Source organism: Mauremys reevesii, linkage group 2 (genome assembly GCF_016161935.1).
Source record: "Mauremys reevesii isolate NIE-2019 linkage group 2, ASM1616193v1, whole genome shotgun sequence".
NCBI classification, from domain to species: Eukaryota; Metazoa; Chordata; order Testudines; family Geoemydidae; genus Mauremys; species Mauremys reevesii.
This window is the reverse complement of record NC_052624.1, coordinates 208,653,657-208,664,618: the sequence shown is the minus strand read 5'-3', so window position 1 is coordinate 208,664,618 and position 10,962 is coordinate 208,653,657. Positions and strand designations below refer to the sequence as shown.

The following is a 10,962-nucleotide window of genomic DNA, read 5'->3' as shown; positions in this document are numbered from 1 at the left end:
CAATGAAGACTTCAATTAAAATAATGAACATGTTCTCAGGAGTACATCTCTGAACTCAAGAAGTTACATGGCTAGCATGCTGCTTGAAAGTTCTCTACAACTGGAAGGTATGGGTCTAAGCAGTGACATGGCAGTCCACCTATTCACTAGCTTCATTTGTGACACAACACGTCATCATAATATCATCAGACTAAACACACAGGTAGGGTGCTAGAGAAAATAGAGATGCAAGTCACAGAGATGGAGCTGGAATTGGTCTGGCACTTCTTATTGCTACCCATAACCTAGGGCCAATTGATGTTCTCAACAGAGAATTGCTCTAACACAAAATTTGGGCTAGAAAGCAGCCCATTTCTGGGTGCAGGAAAAAAGTACTGACATCGGCTCTGATAAACAGAAGTTTCAGGTATCCCAGACACCCTTGTGTGCTTCCTAGGGAATCAAGGTGTTCTGAGATTTATGATTGCAAAGGGCAGGGCTATGTGTGTAGTGGCCCTCATTCCCTCCCCCACTTGCTGCCTTTGATGTATAGAAAGGAAGGAAAACTGGGCTGGCTATTGCCTCCGGGACAATCCTATTGAAAATTCTATTTATCTAGTTCAAAAAAGAACTAGACAAATTCATGGAGGACAGGTCCATCAGTGGCTATTAGCCAGGATGGGCAGGGATGGTGTCCCTAGGCTCTGTTTGCCAAAAGCTGGGAATGGGCAACAGGGGATGGATCGCTTGATGATTACTTGTTCTGTTCATTCCTTCTGGGGCACCTGGCATTGGCCACTGTCGGAAGATAGGATACTGGGCTAGATAGACCTTTGGTCCCCAGTATGGCCGTTCTTATGTTCTTATGTAATGGAGTGGGAGCCCAATCTACCAGCCCCAAAGAGGCAGTGGGGTGAAATGGCTAGCCAGTGTCTCGCTGGGGAAATTGGGGTATTAGGCAGTATAGGGATATGAGTCCTCTCTCAGATGACAGGAATGAAGAGTGGCATATTACTGCTATCTTGGTTTAGAGGCCAGTTCCAAATTCAGATCTTGGCTATTGTTGGGATTCAGATAAATATCCCAGTGCTAAAGTCTAACCTTGGGCAACATCCAGATCTGGACACTTCCAGGCCTTCCTATCGCTAACAAAAATGTGCAGTTGTAACAGATTCTCAGTAGGTCATTTACGAGGAAAAAGACAAAAATGTCATGTGTACATAATAAAATATTAGCCCCTTCCCCAGCTTTGGACTTTTAAAAAGCTGTAGATCTCCAGTAAGGATGATATATTTAGATGAGGGATTGGACACAGCAAAATATGTTAGCTAATGAGCCAGCACAGAAGTTCCTTCTTAAGATCATTTAGAATTTGTAATAGTAATTGCTTTATGGCATTGTGAGGTCATTAGAATGTGAGATTAAGATGGCCACATTATTTCAGTGCAGATCTTCAGAGACCCTGTTACAAAGCTATTATGAGGCAATGTTACAATGGAAAAATGATTTCAGTGAATGCCTTGGAGAAGACCCCACTATAGTGCTGTTAGGGTAAAATTGCACGGTGAGATTACAATGAGAAGTAAGAGTGCAGTGCAAGTCTGTGGAGATTAGACTCAATTATGATGTCAAAACAAAAAGGAAACAATGTCAATGCAAGTTATGCCATTCAGGTCGGGAGTTAAACCTAGGAAAGCAAGGAAATTCTGAATTAAACCTGCCACATTACCTTTAAGTCACACCTTTGTGCTAAGGTGTTGTAGCATGCAGAGTCCTTTGTTAAACTGTCTCACAGCTCTGGTTATTGTTACGCACCACAGATGATCTCTGGATCAAATCATTGTAGTTGCTTTGTACAGACACATAAGCGATTAACCTGAAAAGCATAACCGGTAACCAAGGATTCAATTAAATTAAAAGTAAACGGGGGAACTCCAAGCTAACAATTTATACTCTAAAAGAACAGGAGTACTTGTGGCACCTTAGAGACTAACAAATTTATTTGAGCATAAGCTTTCGTGGGCTACAGCCCACTTGTAGTCTCTAAGGTGCCACAAGTACTCCTGTTCTTTTTGAGGATACAGACTAGCACAGCTGCTACTCTGAAATTTATACTCAACTCACCATTGTGCCTGGGTGTTACAGGTGATAGTCCCCTGAAAAGGCTTGGTCTTGTACATTAATAAATTGAAATATTGAGACCTGATGAGATGAGTTAAGAATTTGCACTCTTTAATAATAAGAAGAAGAATTCTTATTATTATTATCTGTATTGTGATAGTACCCAAAAGCCTTAAGCTAGATCAGGACATTGTTGTGCCAGGTGCAATATGCACACACCAGTAGACACTGTTCCCTTCTGAAGAGTTTACAATCTAACTTGAAATGAGAGGCAACATAGAGTGTGACAAAGTCCCCATTCTGGCACTGTGTTTTGCAAGGCTGGACCCCTGTTGAAGTCAGTGAGGCTCTGCACAGGTGCAGGGGTCTGTCTGAATGCAACATGCAAGGGCCGAAAGGAGAGAAGGCAGACAGGAGGGTGAGGGTAAGGAAAATAAGACTGTGCCATTACATAGATGCACTTCCATGGAGAAAAACCCTGAATTCAGTCCCTTCACATAGTGATTGCAACTACTTCACCTTGCTGTTTGGCTTATTTTTATCATTTCATCAGAAGTTTAAGGGTGCAGAGTGCTTCATGAACCCTAATGAGCTGACAGTTTAAGGCAGAGGTGGGTGAACTATGGCCTGTGGGCCCCTCCTGCCTGGCCCCTGAGCTCCTGGCCTGGGAGGCTAGTCCCCAGCCCCTCCCCTGCTGTTCCCCTTCTCCTGCAGCCTCAGTTCACTAAGGTAATAATTGAAGATATACCAATCTCCTAGAACTGGAAGGGACCTTGAAAGGTCATTGAGTCCAGCCCCCTGCCTTCACTAGGAGAACCAATTTTTGCCCCAGATCCCTGAGTGGCCTCCTCAAGGATTGAGCTCACAACCCTGGGTTTAGCAGGCCAATGCTCAAACCACTGAGCTGACTGCGAGCTCTTGCCAAGCACTACAGCTGCAGAGCCAAGGCCTGACATGATGATCTGTGCTGTACAGTGGCGTGGCTGGCTCCAGCCAGGTGACATGGCTGCCTGTCCTGGTGCTCTGAGCTGCGCCGCCAGACACCGATGCTCCAGGCAGCATGGTAAGGGAGCAGGGAGCAGAGGGGATTGGATAAAGGGCAGGGGAGTTCAGGGTGGTGGTCAGGGAGTGGGGGGTGCGGCTAGGGGTCGGGGCAGTCAGAGGGCAGGGAACAGTGGGGTTGAATGGGGGCAGGGATCCCAGGGGGGCAGTCAAGAAGGAGTGGGGGGTTGGATGGGGTGGCAGGGGGCAGTTGGGGGGGGATCTGGGGTTGGTCAGGGGACAGGGAGAGGTGGATGGGGCAGGGGTCCTGGGGGCAGTCAGGAAGGAGTGGGGGTTGGATGGGGCAGCGGGGGCAGTCAGGCTAGGGGTTCTGGGGCGGTCAGGGAGAAGGGGTGGTTGGATGGGGCAGGGGTCCTGGGGCGGGCAGTCAGGAAGGAGCAGGGGGTTGGATGGGGTGGCAGGGGGCAGACGGGCGGGGGATCTGGGGTTGGTCAGGGAACAGGGAGAGGTGGATGGGGCAGGGGTCCTGGGGGGGCCATCAGGGGACAGGGGGGTTGGATGGGGAAGGATTCCCAAGGGGAGCCATCAGGGGGCGAGAAGTGGAGGGGGTTAGATAGGGGGCAGGGGGTGGGCCACACCTGGCTGTTTTGGGAGGCACAGCCTCCCCTAACCGGCCCTCCATACAATTTCGGAAACCTGATGTGGCACTCAGGCCAAAAAGTTTGTCCGCCCCTGGTTTAAGGATTCAGTCCAGCAGGATGCTAAGCAGCTTCTGCAGGGTGCTGAGTACCCTCAGCTCCCATTGAGTTGAATGAGGTTTGAGAATATTCAGCATCTCTCAGGAGACACTCAGCACCAGAGAGGATGGCATCCTACATTAGCCATGACACAGTAAGGAAATGCAAACAAGAGGACCCCTTCCTCACAGCCCTTGCTCGTGTGACTAGTGCTTACTCACCAAACACTCGCAGTGAACAGGACTAATCTTGTGAGTATAGACTGCTCAGGTGACCAAGGGCTGATAGGATCAAGCCCATAGTGTGGTAGCTGGAGGACTGGCAAGGGAGGTGAGTATGGGAAGGTTGAGATAACAATGGTAAAAAGGCATATGCTTGCATCCGAAGAAGTGGGTATTCACCCACGAAAGCTCATGCTGCAAAACATCTGTTAGTCTATAAGGTGCCACAGGATTCTTTGCTGCTTCTACAGAACCAGACTAACACGGCTACCCCTCTGATACTTTAGTTGTGTGCACACCTTGTTAGTTCCTTGCTCTGTGATTTGTGTATATGCATTTTATAGATCTTCTTTATGTTAAAATACTGGTTCTTATGCCAATTTACACCAGGTGAGACTGTGCCCCAGTAACTCTGGCCATGGTTCTTTTAGAGCCCCTCAGTTGCTCCAGAGCTGATAACTGCTGTCTTACAGGTTGTTGTTTTTCTTGATACCATGCGTAGCAGAGGTGCACAAAACCCACTGGATTCCATTTGCTGCGGTTCCACTGTTTGTTTTTTACTCCTGTTTTCCTTCACTTGTGTTTGGCAACTCTTGAGGTTTCCTCTGAGATTCGGGTTCCTTAGAACCACAGCATCCCATCCCCCCTTATAGCAGCTCACTGCAGGAACGACCGACTTCGAATGGTGACCATTTGAATGATAAAACCAGAAATCACTCCAAAGTCAGCTAAAACTTGTCCCACATTCACCAAAACACACGTGAGCCTGGCCCAAAGTTTGGGATTGTAACGAAGGCCTGGGTCCTCAAAAGCATTTAGGTGCCTAACTCACTGTGGGAGTTAGGAGCTTAAATACCTTCAAGCCCTTTTAGGTTTTGTAATGAAAGTTTCACATAGTTCTAAATACACTTCCTCTGCCAGGGATATGCAAAGAGTTAATCTTTGTTGTTTTAGATCAGTATTATCCACTGGGATAATTATACTGGTATCACCATGAACATATTGATACCATTAATTAGCAAAAAGAGTTACTCCTCAAATTCACATGGCAGTGTGTCTCTGTGACTCATTTGCCATGAGGGTAATATAAGTGAAGTACAGCACAGTAATATACCATATTTAGCTTCTGAGGTGTAATCATCTTTATTAATTGCCTAATGTAGCAATGCCTGGAGTAGTAAGTGCCATCCTGCAAGGTGCTGAATGGCTCCTCTGAGGTGCTGAGGCAGCGGCGGCTCCAGGCACCAGCGCACATGCCTGGGGTGGCAAGCCGCAGGGGGCACCCTGCCGGTCCCTGCGAGGGCGGCAGTCAGGCAGCCTTTGGCGGCTTGCCTGAGGGAAGTCCACCGGTCCCGTGGATTCAGAGGCAATTTGGAGGCAGGTACACTGAAGCCGCAGGACCGGGGACCTCCCGCAGGCGCGCCACTGAAGGCAGCCTGCCTGCCGTGCTTGGGGTGGCAAAAAAGCTAGAGCTGCCCCTGTGCTGAGGGCTCGTAACTCCCGCTGAAGTCATTGGGAGTTCAGGGCACTCTGGCTCTGTGAGAAGGGGCTCAGGATTTTGCAATGTTCCAGCTCTTGATGCTGTATGTACGAGGCATCTCTGCTCACAGGAACACAGCCCTCTTGTTTTAGGTCACCTGGGTATGGACACTGAGGTGAAAGGTATTCAAATAACTTTTAGTCACCGTTGTGCCTGATGATTAACAACCGAACAAAAGTAGGTGCTGGTTATACCAATTAACCCTTGAGACTCCCATGGAAAGGTGAGTGATCTGAATTTAACAGTAATAAATGCATGAAAAACAAACAAGAATGCCATATTACCTGAGCTGCAATCTCCATTAAATCCTCATCAGGCTCAAGAAAAAAAAATTAGAAGAATGAGGAAAGAAAAGAGAGAGCAACAAGGTGAGGAGGAAAACGAGGGGGGAGACGGGGAAAGAGGAGACAGGAACGGGGGGCGCTCTCAGATGGCACAGTGAGGTTCATGACAGATAATAGATAGAATAGGATAGAATAGACAGAAACTTGAGGAAGGGAAAGAGAAAGAATGATGGGCAAAAAACAGGATGAGAGATTGTTGGAGAGCAGGAAGGGGATAGAAAATGAAAGAGAGAGAGAGAGATCTTGAAATCTTTTTCTTTGTGGATGAATAGCAAACTGGAAGGCACAGCATAGATCAGAGGTGGGCAAACTATGGCCCATGGGCCACATTCGGCCCACAGGACTCTCCTGCCTGGCCCCTGAGCTCCTGGCCCGGGAAGCTAGCCCCCCGGCCCCTCCCCCGCTGTTCCTCTTCCCCTGCAGGCTCAGCTCACCGCGTCGCTGGCGCAATGCTGTGGGTGGCCGGACAGCGCAGCGACCCGGTGCTCTGTGCTTCGCGGTAAGGGGGCATGGCTGGCTCCAGGCAGAACCGCACCGCCAGCCACCGGTGCTCCAGGCAGCACGATAAGGGGGCAGGGAGCATGGGGGGTTGGACAGAGGGCAGGGGAGTTTGGGATGGTGGTCAGGGAGTGGGGATGAGGATAGGGGTCGGGGTGGTCAGAGAGCAGGGAATGGGGGGGTTGAATGGGTGCAAGAGTCCCAGGGGGCAATCAGGAAAGAGGGGGGTTGGATGAGGCAGCGGGGGGCAGTCAGGGGCAGAGGTTCCGGGGGCGGTCAGGGAGAAGGGGTTGGTGGAGGGGGCAGGGGTGCCAGGGGGGCATTCAGGAATGAGAGGGAGGTTGGATGGGGTGGCAGGGGGCGGGGATTCTGGGGGTGATCAGGGGACAGGGAGCGGGGTGGGCGGATGGGGCATGGGTCCTGGGGGGACCATCAGGGAACAGGGGGGGTTGGATTGGGCAGGAGTCCCGGCGGGGTCTGTCAGGGGGCAAGAAGAAGGGGGGGGAGGATAGGGGGCAGGGGGCCAGGCCATGCCTGGCTGTTTGGGGAGGCACAGCCTCCGCTCACTGGCCCGCCATACAATTTCTGAGACCTGATGTGGCCCTTGGGCCAAAAAGTTTGTCCACCCCTGGCATAGATGCATTTCCAAGCTAACATTAAAGTACTGAAATTGGTTCTCCATACATTATTTCAGATAAGGTTCCTGAGTATGGAGGCACCAAACAGGCCATTTGATTCCTCACAGCTGCTGTGTTAGTACTCAGTAGGGGATGCACCCTGAACTTTTTTTATTATTTTACAGATAATGGTTCAGTCAATGGTTGGACTGGAGAAGCCTGCAGAGCTGAAATCACAGCTGAATCTATAGTTTAAAGGCAGCATAGAGAGAACTAGAACTCTATAACTAAGTATAACTTTTTCCGCTAGATTTATGTGCTGATGATCGGAAAGATATTCTTTTAAGCAGATGTCACAGACAATGCAGATCTTCCTGTGCCTCAGTGCCAAGACCCATCCCACTTACTCCACAGAAAGGAAAGTTAATGCTCTGAAATGGTTTTTGTGATTTCAGGCCCAAAACCTTGATGTGCCTGAGCAAGAAGAAAGTTTAGGTCATATCCCAGCTCTTGGCTCCACACAGGCGCAGCATGGAAAAGCCTTGGCAAACAGTTTTCTGCCCTGCTCCTGCCATTCCTCCCCACTCTAAAATTCCTCCCTGCATAAGACCATAATTGAGCTCACCAGGGCAAGTTCTAAGCCAAGGGGAACAATCTGACATTTAAGCCAGTATTGCCCTGCTCTGGCCTCAGGCATACTACTCAGTCTTCTGCATGAGTAATTATCATGGGGAGACCGGAGCCATGACCAGCTCTACTCAGTGTCCCAGTCCTCTAAGCGATACGTACTTTTACTTGACTTGACATCAAGCTGGAAAAATAGACACCTCAGTCCAGATCCTGGGTGCTCGGAGGTCGCGTGGTTCAAAACTTACTTTGGCACACACCTACTCTTCAGGGCCTGTGTATGAAAGGCTGGTACTGTGGGGCTGGTAAGAGCAGCTTCAGGTTCCTCTAATTTACACTACCCACTGGCAGGGTCCAAAAACACCCCCAGGGAGTGTTTCTCTTGCCAGGGCCCTGGTGCTGGCAGCAGAAAGGCAGTGGTACAGGAGGTTCTACATCACCAGAGGTTCCCATGTGTAGTGAGGCTGATCCTCTGAGGGCTGGTACATTCGCTCTCGTGGCTAGAATCTGCAGGTGTTGCACTGGAAAGCAGCCACACTGCACCAGAGAATCTGGCCACTTGATTTCTCAAGTCCCTCTTACAGCTGAAGAAAGCTAACAGCTAGGCCTGCCTGGATCCTCGATGCTCTGGGGTAAATGCTCAAAGAGCTGTGTAAAGACTTAGAGTGCATGAGGAAGTAACATTAACAACAAGCATAAATCCCTGTGCACCACTTTGAAAATGCATCCTTATATGTGTTTTATCATTTTACTTAAGGTATCATTAATGTGGAATAAATACATCTCCAAAGTAAAGAATTGCTTCTAAAACAGTACCATAGTTAATGTTTCCATTATTGATCTGCACAGAGCCATTTTAAATATATGGAGCTGCTTACTCTCTCATTCACAGCAGACTGCATCTGCTTTTGGCACGTTATGAACTCACACATTTTAGGCAGCACTAATTTGAAGTGAATGCCTTATAAATAATCCACGCAAACAATCTTTGACATTAATATACATTTAGTGATACTAAACCCAAGCAGACAAAGTTCACAGTGGTTCAAGAAGAAGACCTACATCATTTCTGGCCTTTAAATCCCGTGAGGGCTGAAGCAAAACAGAGATGAACAAAGACTATGTTCTTGCCACCTCCAATTACATTTTTGTTCCTGTTTATTCCCCCCCCCCCGATAAAAATAGGCAGTTTGTTTTTACATTGGGACTGTGGAAGTGAAGGAGATCTGTAGAAAAGCCAATTCTCTTTTCATGTGTTCTGGAGGACTGGGTTGGCCTGGATAACCAGAAGCAATTAAATAAACAAAAAATTAGGTTGATGTATTTAATCTGAGGGTATGGCTTAGGTTATAATCACATTTCTCAGACAAATAATTGAAAAATTGAAAGTGTACAGTCACACCGAAAGACCTCTGTGGTCTACAAAGAATGTGGTGATTTTTGTGACCCGTACCCCAGATATTCTGTGTGTTCATTTGTACCGCTGTGCACAGTGTCTGCAATGAAACCAGCACCATGCCAAGATCACCTACTTTGGGGTTTTGTAATAAGGTCAAAAAGTTTACACCTTGTTTGCCAAAAAGGTCCCAGACCTTATCAGAGAATGTCAGTCGGTTTATGCTTTTGCATCAGAATCATGCAAAATTCATAGTTCTGCATGGTTCTAATGCAAAACCACATGAAAGCCAGATGGGTTTTGACTATATTTCACATTGAGAGTTTGGGTTCATTTGAACATAAAACTCTGAGTTGAATTTGGGACACGTAATCCCACATGGATTGAAACTGAAGTAAATATTTGTGAAGTAAAACTGCTGAGTTAAACGCACCTCTGCTTGGACGGTCTCTAGAGTCGGTCCCTCAGAAACTACAATGAAAGAAGATTGCCCATATCTGCAGCAAAGGGAAATTGGCCAGTTTGGGGCAGAAGGGGATGGATTCGGGGTTAAATCCTGATCCCATTGTAGTCAATGGCAGTTTTGCTGTTGACTTCAGTGGTAGAGCTGAGTGAATTATTTGCAATGAATAATTAATCTGATTAATTCAGCCTACTTTTCTGCTTGTGGAGTATCTGAGGGCAGATTATGCTTTCTTCAAACTTATTTGCTATTCAGAATTATTCAACACGGTTTTTATACCGTGGATTGGGATGGGGGTGGGGCATTAGGAATATAAGGAAAAAAACCCAAAATTGTGACTGTCCCTATAAAATTGGGACCTCTGGTCACCCTAATTGAGCACGACTGATTCTCTGAGTATATTTATCAGCCACATTTTACCTCTCTTACTCACACTGGTACTCTGTGAGTAGCCCCTGGGCAGCAGACCTCTCGGCCTGAGTATTGTTTCAGTTCTGTGGGTCAGGGCTACATTTTCAAAGGATTTGCACCACTAAGCTAGGTGTTTGCAGCCACAGAGCCAGGTGTTTGTGCCTACTGGGCATTTTCTTTCTGGGAATTGCTCGTGAGTAGGGTGACCAGATGTCCCATTTTTAAAGGGACAGTCCCATTTTTGGGGATTTTTTCTTATATAGGTGCCTATTACCCCTCCACCCCGTCCTGTTTTTTCACAGTTGCTATCTGGTAACCCTACTCTTCAGGCCCATCCCATATGCAGCCCTTTCTTGCTAAGTATCTATTGGGTTTCCGGGAAGCTGGGCAGGCGGAAGCCCGCCCAATGCTAAAGGATCCCCCCCGAACCCAAGGGGAAGATCCACAGGGCCTCAGAAACCCACTAATTTCAGGGGACAACTAATAAAAGAACAGGGACAGGAGTGCGTAGGAAGGTAAGTACCTTGATTTCTTTCATGTGCTTTTCTCCTGCTTCTCTCTTTCTGTGTTTTACTTCATTACCGTGCAACTGTGTCTTCTTCTTTCTTCACAGACATTGAAGATGAAACTTCTGTTTTGTCACTGGTGGTTCCCTGTTTAAGGTTGGTTATTGAACTGTTTTGTCATTCTAGGGCCCTTTCTATTATGCAAGGGTAGCAGAGACAACCACATCCTGCTGTGGGCTGATGTCAGGCCTGCAAATGTATTTCAGGATTGTGGGATGAGGGTTAATTCTGTAGGTATTTAGCAGCCATTTGGTGTGTAAGCTTCTCCCTGAGAGGTATTTCCTCCAGGGGAATACCTCCTTTTTCACCCAATGTCCACTTTCATTCTCAGCTACTTCCTTCCCTTTATCTTTCCTTCTGATTCTGTAAATATCTGGGGCTGTATTCTGCACTTCCTGGTGGCCTTGGGCATAGGGTGACCAGATGTCCCTATTTTATAG

At 47.7% G+C, this 10,962-nt stretch overlaps 1 long non-coding RNA gene across 1 annotated transcript; it reads left to right on the top strand.

Annotated features, from left to right (window-relative positions):
- The first annotated feature begins 239 nt into the window (after window positions 1–239).
- On the top strand, window positions 240–7,322 carry LOC120399253. Its single transcript, XR_005595053.1, has 3 exons — window positions 240–406; window positions 5,917–5,968; window positions 7,245–7,322. It is a non-coding gene; the product is annotated as an uncharacterized LOC120399253 (long non-coding RNA).
- The last annotated feature ends 3,640 nt before the right edge of the window (window positions 7,323–10,962 follow it).